The sequence below is a fragment of the Sorex fumeus genome, unplaced genomic scaffold (assembly GCF_029834395.1).
Source record: "Sorex fumeus unplaced genomic scaffold, SorFum_2.1 ptg000047l, whole genome shotgun sequence".
NCBI lineage: Eukaryota > Metazoa > Chordata > Mammalia > Eulipotyphla > Soricidae > Sorex > Sorex fumeus.
Window position 1 is genome coordinate 51815179 of NW_026606104.1, and position 14145 is coordinate 51829323.

Sequence of the window (14145 nt, forward strand, 5' to 3'; positions counted from 1 at the left end):
ATATGCCTAGCACATTCCAAACTTGCGGTTCAATTCCCACCACCACACGTTCCCTTGAGCATCATCAGATGTGGCCCAGGTATCTCCAGCATCACGGGGCCCAAGCAGCATCATATCTTGGGATCCTTGCATTGAACCCACAGCCCAGTTGGCTGAGAATTGCTGGTGGGACCCCTGAACCTCATGAACACCACTTGAAAGTCCATTCCCCAAAGGAGGAAAGCCCCATAAAGTGAGGAAAATTATGTTAGTTACATTTTCTCCCCTTTCTGTCTACAAATTTGAAAAGACAGACTTTCCTGGGCAGTTTGTGGAGAAGCAGGTGGCAGGCTCAAGTATTTGCATAGTTCTGGACTATGAGCTGTGGGGACATTGGGGTTGGGGATGGGTCACTGCTGCCCCAGAGTGCCCAAGGGGCAAGGAGGATGCTTCCTAGTGGAAAATTTGTTCACCTCCTGGGGGAACGTGGCAAGAACTGGTGTCCTGCTGGTATCTTAGGTTCGCTTGCAGATCCAGGACTGGGACCAGGACTATGTGGCAGGACAGGAACTTGACAACCTATGGGTACCTTGTCCTTGCATCCCCATTATCCTTCTCCCAAGTTTGCTTCTATCCACAGGGGGAAGAAAGCTGTCTGAGGCTGGCTGGCAGGATAGCACCCACGAGAATCTTCTCTGCAGAGTCTGGAGGTTGCAGCCAGGGCTCAGAGGACAGGGCTGCCAGCCATCATTCTTCCACTGAAGGCAAATGCCCAGGAGGTAGAAAGGTGGCAGTTGGCACAACAAAAGTGGGGCCCGCTGAGTGAGGGCTGGGGCTCCCTGAGGTTTGCTTTCTGCCTGGTGATTACCCATTACCTCCCGTCAGTGCCTGATAAACCGTTATCATGGAATTATCCGCCGCAGGCTCCGGCATCAGTATGAAATCCATTACTGTCCGTCAAGCCCCATGGCTAATGGGAAAAACCCGGCAGCTGCCCGGTGCACCAGGCGGGGCTCGGCTAGATCCGTTATCTGTCTATTACTTCAACAATCACACTTCGTAATAGAATCTTGGATGGGAAATGACAAGTCCCAGGGCGTGTCATCCTGACGGGCAGCTGGTGGGTGGGGCTGAAGAATGGGCCCTGGAGTGTGAAGTATGGTGAGAAGAGGACCTGGGAGGCCACCCTGTGCCAGTCCCATGAGCTGGAGGAAAACCCTTTGTTTGCGGGCAGGAGCCAGTTCCCAGCACAGAGTCAGCTAAGCATGGTGAAGGCAGAAGACTGCATTTGTGAATGGATGGGTGAATGACCTGGTCTGTGGATATGTAGATGGATGGGTGAATGACTGGGTCCATGGATGTATGGATGGCTGGTGAATGACTGGGTCTGGGGCTGCATGGATGACTGGTTGAAAGACTGAGTCTGTGGATGCTTAGATGGCTGGGTGAATGACTAGGCCCATGGATGTGTGTCTATCTGGGTGAATGCTGGTTACATAGATGCATGGATGGCTGGGTGAATGGTTATGTGGATGCATGGATGACTGGGTGAATGGCTGGGTGCATGAATGCACGGATGGCTGGGTGAATGGCTGGGTGTGTGGGTAACTGAGTAGCAGCTATGTGTGTGTATGACTGGGTGAATGGCTGGGTGCATGAATGCATGGATGGCTGAGCGAATGGCTGAGTGTGTGGGTAGCTGAGTAGCAGCTGTGTGTGTGTATGACTGGGTGAATGGCTGGGTGCATGAATGCATGGATGGCTGGGCGAATGGCTGAGTGTGTGGATGACTGGGTGTATGGTTGAGTGTGTGGGTAGCTGAGTGAATAGTTGGGTGTGTGGATGACTGGGAAAATGGCTGAGTGTGTGGGTAGCTGAGTCAACTGCTGGGTGTGTGAATGGCTAGGTGAATGGCTGGGTGTGTGGATAGTCGGGTAATGGTTGGGTGAGTGGATTGCTGGGTGAATGGCTGGGTGTGTGGGTGGCTGGGTGAATGGCTGGGTGTGTGAATGACTGGGTGAATGGTTGGGTGTGTGGGTGGCTGGGTGAATGGTTGGGTGTGTGGGTTACTGGGTGAATGGTTAAGTGTGTGGATGGCTGGGTGAATGGCTGGGTGTGTGAGTGACTGGGTGAATGGTTGGGTGTGTGGGTGGCTGGGTGAATGGTTGGGTATGTAGATGGCTGGATGAGTGGCTTGGGTGAATGGCTGCGGCCCCAGTTCACACCTCTTGGACTGGACTCTGGTTTGCTTCTGTCCCCTCTGGCTCCTCTTCCTGGTCCTTTGTGCAGGCTCAGGGATTTACTGCTCACCATGATGGCCTGCTTTGGAGCCCAGCACCACCATCATCTGGCAGCAGGACCTCAGAATCTGAGAAAATCTCTGCCTCAGTTTCCTCCTCCAGGAAAGGACTCATCTGAGAACTCCAACAGTTGACTGACATTCTGCATTACTGGGGAGTTGCTGGAATCCCCTCTGCCCCCTCCTTGTGGGATAGCCAGTGACAGTGGCAGTGTATACTCACAAAAGGCACCGGATTCGGAGCTGACCAGGGTTTCCACCTTGAAAATCTGGCCCTGGCAATCTGGCCATAGATGTTGTGTTGCACTGAGAATGCAAAGTACCCTCTTCCACGCACCCCTCCTCTGGGCATGGGGATTTGGGTTAAGTGGCTCAGAATGTAGGAGAGGGATGGACACTGTCCCAGGACTGTGAATTCACCGCCTCCTCTCTCTCTTGACTGACTGTCCCAGTCTTGGATCCTTGTTCCTCAACTTACCAAGTTCACTCCCACTTCAGGGCCTTTAAACTTCCCATTGCTTTCCCTCTGTATTCAGTGCTCTGCCTAGACCTCCAAAACTCTCTGAAAGGCCTCTCCTGGCTTGCTTGACCTACACCAACACACCAACCCATCCCTCTGTCTTCCAGCTTTGTCCCTCCCTGCTCCATCACCCATCACTGACAGCCTAGTTCCCATGATGGCTATCCTATGCCCTCTGGACAGAGGCCCCAAGGCCAGACCTTTTGTCTCTTTGATTTGCTGCCGTGTCCCCAGCACCCAAGGCAGCACTTGGCCTATGGAATGAATTGATGGATGGATGGATGGATGGATGAATTGGTAGGTATATAGATGGGTCAGTGGATAGATGTCTTGGTGGGTGGATGGTATGGTTGGATAAGTAGTTGAATGGATGGGTATGTGGATGAATATGCATGAATGGGTAGATGAAGATGTGGATGGATGTTTGGATGGATGGATGATGGATGAATGTAAGCATATGGCACACTGTGAATTTTTTGTGACCCCTTTTGATTCAATCTCCCCAATGTAACATCATCTCCCCCACCCCTGCCAGGCTACCAGTTTCTCTTTGTTCCTGGGACAACTGGTACCTCCTGCCAGCCTTTGTCTCCCTGGTGCCCCTCCTGCATCACTCCACACAACATGCCTTCCCCTGCAACTGACCCACTGGACTGTCCCCAACTCAGGCAGGTACTTCTGCTGGTGCCCTCTGCTTGCAATGCTCTTCCTCCACACCCCTGCCTGACTACTGCTCCCCCTTCCCTGGCTCCTGTGCAGGGAGCCCTTCCCTGGCACTTGCTCTATCATTTTCTTATTTTCTCCACGAACTCTTCCCTAACTGGAATTATTTCATTTCTTTGGTTTTTTAAAAGTGTCTCTCCCCTACCAAAATAAATGTCAGCCCTTCAAGGGGAGGGAGTGATTTATCTAGTGGGTGGTTAGAACCTCAGTGCTCAATAAATGTCAAGTTATTGAAAGAATGAATGAAAGCAAGGAGGGAGGGGAGGGGGTGAGGAAGAGGGAGGAAGGAAGAAAGAGGGAGGAGAAAAGGGAGGAAGAAAGGAGGAGGGAGGGGAAAGGAAAGGAGAAGGGAGGAGCAGAGAGGAGGGAGGGGTGGAAAGAGTAGGAGGGATGAGGGAGGAGAGGAGAAGGCAGGAGGAGGAAGGATAGAGAAGATGGGAGGAGGGAGAAAGGAAGAGAAGGGAGGAAAAAGAAGAAGGGTAGAGGAAGGAGGGGGAGGAGGGAGAGGGAAACATGCATTGAGATTGTGACATCTGACTCAAGTCCTTCTCTCATGTGAGTCCTGTTGTCATCCTGGGGACTTTAGTGGCCATGTAGACATCCTGTCTGGCTTCCGGATCACCTGGAAGAGGCATGCCCCCGCCCCCGCGCCCCCCCCCAGTCTCTGTTGTCAGATAGAGCTGGCTTTGCCACACTGCCCATCACTGCTGTCTCCAAGCTCTTGCCCTCTCCATGTCCCTTTCAGCTCCTTGTGGGAATCACTAGTTGTGTGACCCTGGGAAGGTCACTGAATCCCTCTGCACCTCTGAGATGGGTTTCCAGGTCTGCTGGGTACGGCTGCTGGGCACCGGGCGGCTATGGTAAACCCATCTCCCAGCACCTGGAGCTTATTGGTACTGCAGCAATGGTGGCTCTCAGTCTGGGACCACTCAACTCCCCTTGCTCCAGTGCCCTCCCTTCTGCCCTCCCTCAACCCCCTTCTGAGACTAGATCCCCCCACTGCCGAAGGACTCCCCTGGTGATACCCGGCCTGTCTCCCTATGCTGCTGGTCACCCTCAAATACCCACTTACTTCCCACACAATACATGCAGACTCATACTTACATATTCTGTCACATACACTCCCACACAACTTCACACATACACACATGCACTCACACACACTCACACACACACCACACTGTCACACACATATGCACATTGTCACATCCACACATATACACACATGCACACACATACACACATTGTCTCACCTACACACTGTCACATATACACACACGCACACACATACACACACCGTCACACACATACTCTTACACACACTCATACACATCCACACAGTGTCACATATCACACACACACTCATGCATACACTCACAGTCACACACATTCTCATACTCATAACACTCAAACACATATTTACATGGAAATTCACACACTCGCACTCAGACACACACATACACACACGTACTATTTTGGGTTGGAAGCAGTGTGAGAGTGGAGGTTCAGGGCTGTCCTCTTGGGGAGAACACAAAGCAGCCCTGTTGGGTCAGTGACACAGTGTGTATGTGTGGGGTGAGGGTTAGGAGGGGAGGACTGGGAGACAGTCTGATGGAGGAAGTTGTGGCCGTGGTGGGACTTGAGGCTGTGGCCTGGAAAGCTGTGGCAAGGAGGAGGATGTGGCTAGACTCAGGACCATGGTGGACGTTGGTATAGAGGCTGGCTGGACTGTGTAGGGTGAAGTCCGGGCCCAGCAGAGCAGCAGGAGTGCACATGACAGGAGAGGCTGAGCTGGGGAGGTTAGGGTGTACACCCAAGGGCTTCCTGAGGGAGGCGCTCCCACTGGCCAGGGTGTCTGAGCCCAGTTTAGAGGCCGAGACTGGGAGTGAGGCAGAGCACCTGCAGAGCTGAGGCCTCAGCTGCTCCCTGGGTCGCTTCTGTCCAGGCAGACGCACATCTCTGCAGTGCCGAGAATTCCGTCAGCCCCAGCTCGCCTTCCGCCTCGGAACCGCCAAGTGTCAAGTGGAATTAACTCATGAAACCAGACGAGGCCCCTTGGGTGGGCAGACTTTGGGGAGCTGCTAAAAAGCCTCCTGGCCTGGCCAGGCCCCGAGGAGGCTCCCCAGCCCAATTAGCAGTTTTATTAAAGACAATTGGATCAGACGCTGGCGCAGGCAGCGTTTACGTGGCTGAAACTGGGGAGTTTATCCGTTTTTCATTAATGTGTCTGTTTCCTCTCAACTGCCGGCCCTGGCGGTATAGCCAGTGGACATGAACTGGGCTGCCCATTTTTCTCACCTCCTCTCACCTGGCCCCTGCCCAGGAGAGAGGGTGCCCAGGGCTGGTCTGGAGGGCAAAGGAGGGAGATTTTATCGCCTCTGACAACTCACCCCTCAGCAAGGCTCCTTGTCTGAGGCAAAAGGGGACAGCTGGCCCCAAGGGAGATTCCTGCAGTGGTGACTCCCTCCCCTGGCATCTTCAAGGGTCTCCACAGTCTGGGTCCTTTGCTTGGGTCCTTCTTATTCCTCTGGGCAACTGTCACCTCTTGAGAGACCTCTCCTGATAATCTTGACTCAAGTGATGCCCCCGCCCCCACTGCCAACTTAAAAAAATATCTGGGGGACCTGAAAGCTGTGCTCAGGGTACCAGGGGCCATTCCCAGTGATACTCAGCAACGAGGCACCAATTGGTTCAGTGCTTGATAATGCTGTGCTGCTTGAACTCAGAGGGATTGGGGACCCCATAGACACATCTGGTGATGCCTGGGGGTCCATGTGGTGTTGGTGTTCTAACTTGGCAAATCACAAGATCCTGATCACTAAGCTATCTTCTTGGCCCAAGTCATCACTCTGATAATTTCCTTTATAACTCGTACTCCATGGGAAAAACAACATTCTTCTGCACCTGTTGGATAAATAAATGCTTATCTTAACAGCCCTGTACTGTTAATACCATGTTATTCCCATTTTACTCATTGGGAAACAGAGACAGAGATGGTTAAATCATTTCCTAAGGTCTCACGGCAGGTTGGTGGTAGAGTTGGGAGAAAAGCCATTAACAGAAGACCCTGCTTTTCCCTCCTCTTCCTCTTCTCGGTGGAGGCAGGTTCTGGGGGACCCTCCTGCATACACAGCCCCACTCAAACACCGAGAACTGAGGCCTCCACAGTGGGGGCTGGCGCAGGCTGTCAGGCCCCAGCCAGCTGACTGCTACAAAGCAGAGGTGAGGTGGTCTGGAAAAGCCCGAGTCTGGAAGAGGCAGCCACAGGCCACATGTCCTCTGATCGCTAGGCCGAGGGAGCTCGGAGGCTGTGCTACAACCAGCGGCAGTATATCCCCTCCCGCTGCAGATATTAATTTGGGGGTTTATAGAAAAATCCATATGCTGTGAGTTACCCAGGGCGGCGGTCGCAGGGAGAGGCACAAAATCAATAGTGAGAGATTGTCCTATTTCATGGCTTCTGTAAACAGGGCTGGCCCGGCCACTCCAGGTAGGGGCAGGCCGGCAGGCGCAGGTCAGGGGGCTGCTGGGCCTGGAGCTGCCAGTGCCTCTGGCTGCCAGCCCCGGGAGGCCTGTTCCAGCGTCTGCTGGGCTGATTCGTATTCTCCCTCGGCACTGTCAAAGGGCTCGGTAAATATTTATTAACACTTCTCTGCAGGCGCGAGCGGCTTCTTGGCTGCGGCTCCTCGGGCATCAGACTGTGGCAGTGATGCTCGGATGCTCTGAGCCACACCCTGCCTCTTGTCTGCATCAGACAGGAAGGGGGGGGCGCCCAGGTACCCCCCAAGTGAAGTCTCGGCCCAGGGCTGGAGCAGTGGCTTCCTGCTCAGAGAGCCCTCCTGCATGTCGGTAAAGCGGTAAAATTGGGGGTAGGGTCCCTGATCGGGGTGGGACGTCTATCCTCCTTGGCCCCCTTACCTTCATTGCAGGCTCACTTTGAATCTCAGTTAATGATAGGTGGGATCAGAGTGGAGTCACACACACACACACACACACACACACACACACACACACACGAGTTTGAATTTTCTAGTAGTCAAATTTTTAAAAAAGCATGCAGAGTGTCCAGGGCGATAGTACGGTGTGTAGAGCGCTTGCGTTGCTTGCAACTGACCTGGGTTTGATTCCCAATATCCCATCTGACTCCCCAAGCACTGCCAGGAGTAATTTCTGAGTGCAGAGCCAGGAGTAACCCCTGAGCATTGCTGATTGCTGGGTGTAACCCCCCAAAAAAAGAAGAAAAAGAAAAAGAAAAGGTATTCAGATGGGCCGGAACAATGGTATATAATGAATATAGTGAATAAGGTGGCTTGTCTTGCACGTGGCAGACCTGGGTTCTATCCCCAGCACCCTGTGTGGTTCCCTGAGATTTGCCAGGAATGGCCCCTGAATACAGAATCAAGAGTAAACCCTGAGCACCACTGGGTGTGGGCCCCTCAAATAAATAAAAAGGTTTACAGAAATGGGTAAAATGATCTAAGGTTTTTTTTTTTGTGAAACCCAAATATCATTTCAATATGCAATTGAAATTAAAATTTGCTAACAAGACATTTTTAATTCTTTTCTGCCCTCCCAGGTTTTGAATTGGGTTTGAACATTGGCAGTTAGAGCCCATCTGATTGGAGACAGCTACATTTCATGGGCTGGTCACCACCTGTGGCCACACACAGGACAGCCCCACTGCAGGGAACCCTGGATCTGTCTTCAGGGTTTCTGCAGGGACAGGCTCGGTCCTGGCCCCTGCCCTGCCTCAGTGGATAGCACACGCTCCACGGGGCTTCTTCTCTCTCACCATACTCAGGCAGAGTCTGCATGAGAAGGAGAAAGTGCCTATTTCTTCTGCCTTATGCCAGTGTGTAGGAGAAGCTGGATCGGGCATGGGGTGGCAGGGGATGGAGGGTTGGAGGGTTTGAATCATACTGGCCTTGTGGCCCTAGTGAAGGGCTTCGGGGGAGCTCCCCTGTGCTTTCAGACATCCTTTGGGAAGGTTGGGTTGGAGGAGTGAGGGGTGGGAGAAGGAAGGAGTCCCCTGGCTGTGTAAGCAGGTGCATTCAGGGGAGCAGGGGTGGCTATGGATGGGAGTGGACAGTCAGTAAAATCTGAGGGTGAATTTGAGGAGGTGGGGCTGAAATAGAGGCCACCAGAAAAATGCCTCTAGGTGGGCACTTGGCACCAAGTCTTGCTCTGAGCCGGAGCACATGAGCAGAGCCCCACCTCGGACTATCCTGCCCCAGCTCCTGTCATTTGTCACTGTTCTTGCTGTCCTCAGCAGGACCCAGCCTGCTCCCAGGGCTGGTGCATAAGATGACATCCATCTTCTCTGTGAATCTCGTATCCCACCCTTAGCATCAGGGCAGCAGAATAGGGCAGAGAGTTATGAAGAATCATCTGAACATAAAGACCACTCCCGCAGGCCCTAGAGTCACAGGAGGGTATGGCCACACTGTCTGTCAGGGTTCCCCAGGCCCTCCCACTAGGGCCTCTGCCCCTTTAAGAGGATAGCATTCCCCTGGACCCTTTGGCATTTTCCATTCAAATTCCTGCTGGGATGCAGAGAATTCTGGGTGGCCAATCCCATGGGAAGCATCCCAAGGCCACATTAAAGACTCAGCATCCGAGCTGAGATGTCTGTACTAGGAAGGAGTACCCAGTACAGAGAGAGCTCCTGGCCCCAGATATTTCTGCCAGCCAGGAGTGGTGGTGGTGGTGGCTGTGATGCCCATTCCTGGGCATGCCCAAGGCAGATGGCATCGGTGTGCCCCATGCTGCTGTCTGGTAAACTGTGCAGAGGCCACAGGAGGAAAAGTAGAGAGCTATTCTTGAATCTCTCTCTGTCTCTGTCTGTCTCTGTCTGTTTCTATCTCTGTCTCTGTTTCTGTCTCTCTGTCTCTCTCCTTCTGTCTCTGTCTCTCTGTCTCTGTTTCTCTGTCTCTGTCTCTCTATCTGTCTCTGTCTCTCTGTCTCTGTCTCTGTGTGTCTCTCTCTGTCTCTCTCTGTCTCCAGAACCTGTATTACTGTTGATGGGAGCCTCTGCCGTTTTCCATGGCTCCATCTCAGCAACCCTCTGCAGGTGCAGGCTTGGCCTTTTGCAGAGAAGGGCCTTTGATCCCAGCATGCTTCACTCAGGACCAGCTCCTGGGTCCCCTGCTCCTGCCTGGGGAGGTCTTCCCCTGGGCGCCCCGGCTGTGGTGGGGCAGGCCAGGCCCCGCAGCACCACCACCCAATGCAGGGCTCACCTGCATGCCAAAACTTGCTCCCCTCTGCAGGGAAGCTGGGGCTCTCACCCGGAGAGAGGGGACAGCCGTCCACACCACTGAGTGGACCTCCTTAAGCTCATTAGTACAAAGAAAATTTCGTTTAGAAATTTTAAAAGGAAATAGGTAATTCCTTTTTAAATTAGGATTATTTTTTCAAAATGCCTGGCTTCAGATTCAGTGCCTGCTGGGCACTACCCTGGACACTTCTCAGAGGACACACCACACAGTGCTGAGTATCTGTCATCACACCTGGAAAAACAAAATGGGCCTAGTGGGATGAGAGCAAGCACAGGGCACTACCAGCAGGCTGGCCACTCAGGGCCCTGTGACCTTTGGTAAGGATAAAGTAGAAAGTATGGTTTGGGAAGCCCTGGGGTTGGAGCGTGGCTTTTCTAAATGCTGTGTGAGCTTAGGAAAATCACTTACTCTCTCTGAGCTGCAGACACCCCACCTAGCAAATGTTAGTAACAGTGTCCCTCCTCCTGGATCCCAGCATGCATCTCGTGTTGCTGCCACACCACAGTGGGGGTTCTCACTGTCCTGAGGGGTCAGAGAGGCCAAGAGAGAGCCCAGAGGCATGGGCCAAGGACAATTCTGGGAGCTCTGGTGATGGATATCTTCTCCTCTCCTGTCCTTTCTCACCTTCGCCCACCTGGTGGCCTATAAAACGCCCCCTTCCCACACCCCTCCCCACCAGTCACCATGCTCTAAGGACAATGCTCTTCCTCCGGTTCTGTGTTCAGGACCGATTCCATGCCAACCTATTTTAGCATTTTTGATGTCACTGGATCCAGCCTCTTTATTTCGTTGCAGAATTGTGGGTTTTTTCTCATAAAGTGTTTACTGGGTATGTAAAATATAATCACAGCTTTATGTATATGAGCTAGATTATTTTAATGATTGCAGGTAATTTAAAACTTAAGGGCAATCACATTTCCCAGCCACCTTCTGGTGCTTCCAGAGCACGAGTGAGCGGTTCTGAAGAGCCCCGGTCTCGCCCGCCTGCGTCTCGGCAGCTTCCCGCTCCAACCCTGTTACAGTTATCTGATTATTGTAATTGATGACATTAGGAATATGGAGTCTGCACCCAATGCGACAGCCTCCTGTCATGCCAGAGCGGTTTTATTCATTGTTAGAGAAGTTCATAAAGTTGAAAGAAAGCCTTTACGTGGGCTAACGCAGCACAAAGCATGTTGAAGCCCTTTCTCAATCTGTAAATAAAATGATTAGTTCCCAAAGTCTACTTGAGCTGATAATTGAAATAAGCACTGAATCTTTCCTCCCTCCTGCTCAGCACCCCTGGGAGTTACTTGGCATGGCTCATTCTCTCCAGGAACCCCCCCTCGAGATGGGCCAGAGCCAGTGCTGGAAACCTGTCTCCCTCACTGCAGGGACCCTTGGGGTGCTCTCTCCCCAGTTTCACTACCTTTGATATCCGATAAAAGACAAGATTCTAGTTGCTCTGGTGTCAGAGCAGACACTCTTTTTAGTGGACAACAGGAATCTCTATAGATTTCTCGATAGATCTTATGCTTGAATATAACAACCATCATTCATTGACAATCACTTTGGACCGCAAACAAAAAGCAATCATCTATTTTGTCAGCAAAATAGAGTTCTTCAGAAACAACTACAAATAGGCAGAACTAGATCAGTGGCGGGATGCACAGGCACTTCCAGGTGCACTGACTGCCCCCAGGACAGCCTGAGAGGCCATTACTGTGCAGGAAGGCGCCTCCCTCATCCTTCTTTGGGGGCGCAAAGCAGCATCACTTCCTGTCAGATGTGCAAGGCATGCTGGGTCCTGTAGTTTGCTGAAGGAGCACTCTTTGGGAACTCCCTTCCAGCCCCCGACCCCCATCTTATTTAAATAGTGTTTCTGTATAATAATCTTCACATTGCAATTTGCAGGTATGCTTTTCAAGCCTCCATGGATCCGTCAGTGGAACGCCTCACAATCACTTTGTGTTTAAGATTTTAGAATTCCCATTTTCACAGATAAGGACACAGGCTTGGAACGGCCTGATTAATTAAGAATTACTGGGAAAAGGACATTTTTCTTAGTGGCAGTGATGAGACTTGAACCCAGGTCTGCCTTGAAAGTGATCTTTCTTCAGAGAAGAGAGGACAGAGGAATGGTGTGCTTGCAGGAAAGTGAGGGTACAGGGGTGCTGAGTAGAGATTTTGAAGCATTTTTGGCTAATGTTTCCAGTGTGTCTGGAACTGAGAGTTGGGTCCTCAGCTGAGCAGGAAAAGGGTTTGTGAAATGATGAAGGAGATTTGTGGAGAAGAGAGGAATTTTGAAATATAAGATCGTGCGGGTGAGGAATGTGAAGGTGATTGATTGATCAGAGGCGCTTAAGAAGCACTGACAGTGAAGGTGAGAGAGCCAGGGATTAAGGGGCAACTTTGGCCTCCTCATTGTATGGTGGCCCTTAGCCCTGCCTAGGAGCCACAGCTTTGGAGAGGGGCAACGATGGAGGTGGGGAAGGCCGAGTCAGTCTAGAGGCCCCAGGATCCCCACCCAGGCTGCCCCACACCCCCCGCCCAACATAGCAGGTAGGTTGTCTCAGGGGCTCAGGTAGAAAGGTCTGAATGTGCAGCTTATCAAACCACCATACTAGGATTTCTGAACACTCCCAGGGATTTCTTATTACTTCTATAATTCCTGGAACCTGCTCAAAAGCCCTGGAGCCAATCTGTCCCTAGCCCTGGACTTCCTGTGATTCACTATAAATCCATCTTAATGCGCATATTGGGTGCAACTTCACTGGGTCTCTTTGGAGGTCAATGAACCTCACCTGGAAGCATTTCAATAAACCCATTCCAGCCTGACTCTTCTCTCGGTCTTTGCTTTCTCTTTTCGTGAACCTGTTCCCAGACCGTTCAACAGCCACAAACTGCAGGATGACTGTAGATCCCCAGCTTGGGGACATGGGATGGCAGAGCCATTTCCCTCTCGTTCCTGCTAATTTGCTGCTTCTGCTTAAGCTCATAAAAAGTTTCCTAGCAGAACCATTTCGGCCTGAGTTCCTGCTGGAGCCTGCTGTGCTGCTGTAATTAAGCTCTGCTTAGCGGACGGTAAATTCCCTTAGGGAAGTTGCCCTCAGAGGCCTGGCCCTGGGCGCTTGCTCCAGAACCTGGGTTACTTCCCAGCCTTGGGTAGGGCTGGTGGGGTCCCTGGGCAGATGATCCGGTGTGGAGCAGGGGTGAAGGCTCAGCCTCCAGCATGGCCCAGCAGGGCCGGGCAGCTCCCAGACATGGGACAGCAGCACTGGGGTGCTGGGAGGTGAGGTGCCAGCAGGGGCCGCCCTGCGGAGATTCTCCCTGGCCTCTGTTTTACAGCACCGAACAATAGGCCCTGGCCAGATATATTTTTCTACCATCACAAGCTTGTTGCAAAAGTCGGTTTTATGGATGTACTAAACCTGCCTTTTAAATTATCGTCAAGTGTAATAAAACGGTAGAAAATCGTCAATTTTCCTGAGAATGTGAGTAAAGTGAAAGTTAGTTACATGTCGGCGTGGGAGCCGCGGTCCAGCTGTGTCTCTGATCGGAGATAAACCGGGAGAGCTTTGTGGGAACAGCTGTTTTCTGCTGCAGTGGCTGACTGAGGTTCCGTCTGAGGCTGCGGAGCACCGGGCACTCACCTGTCTGGAAGCTCACCCAGAGGCCAGTGAAGGAGGGAGGGTGCAGAATGTCCAATGACTCCTACCCCAATCCCAGTCCCTGGCCTCCCTACTTTCTGTGAAGAGCTAAGCAGCTCAGAGATTGTCTAAACTTTATCCTGAGGAGCGGCCAGAGCGCTAGGAGTTTTTATTGGCTCAAAAACAACCTGAAATAACCACAATGCCTCCCGCATGGAGTGTTCATCAGGTTCTGTGGTGCAAATGCATCCTGTTCAAGGGATGTGGTCACCCCCCGCTGGACATGGTCAGGTGCAGTTCAGAGTCATGGATGGGCATGACCTTGAGGTCACAGGGAATGACCCAGTTGTGACAACAGCTGATCCTTTGTGACTTTGATTTATAACAGCTTATTTAGTGGTAGATTTATATAATTTTATTTTTATTGATGGTTGTGTTGAATTGTCAGCTTGAACATTGTTAACACTAAGTGATATTTTCTCATCAGCTGCTTGGAGACTATTCCACTCCCCACCCCCGGCAGGTCTGCAAGCGACAGTGCTGAGGTCCCACTAGATTGCTGAGTCTCCACCAGCAGGCATCTTCATCTGCCTCACTGCTGGAGCCTTGCTAGATAACTCAGGGTTTGGTGCACAGTGAAAGTTTCTAGAATTTACAAATAGCGGGTGGTAGAGAACGTTCCTTGGGATGCCCTTTCCTATGCAGCTCTCTTCCCTCCTC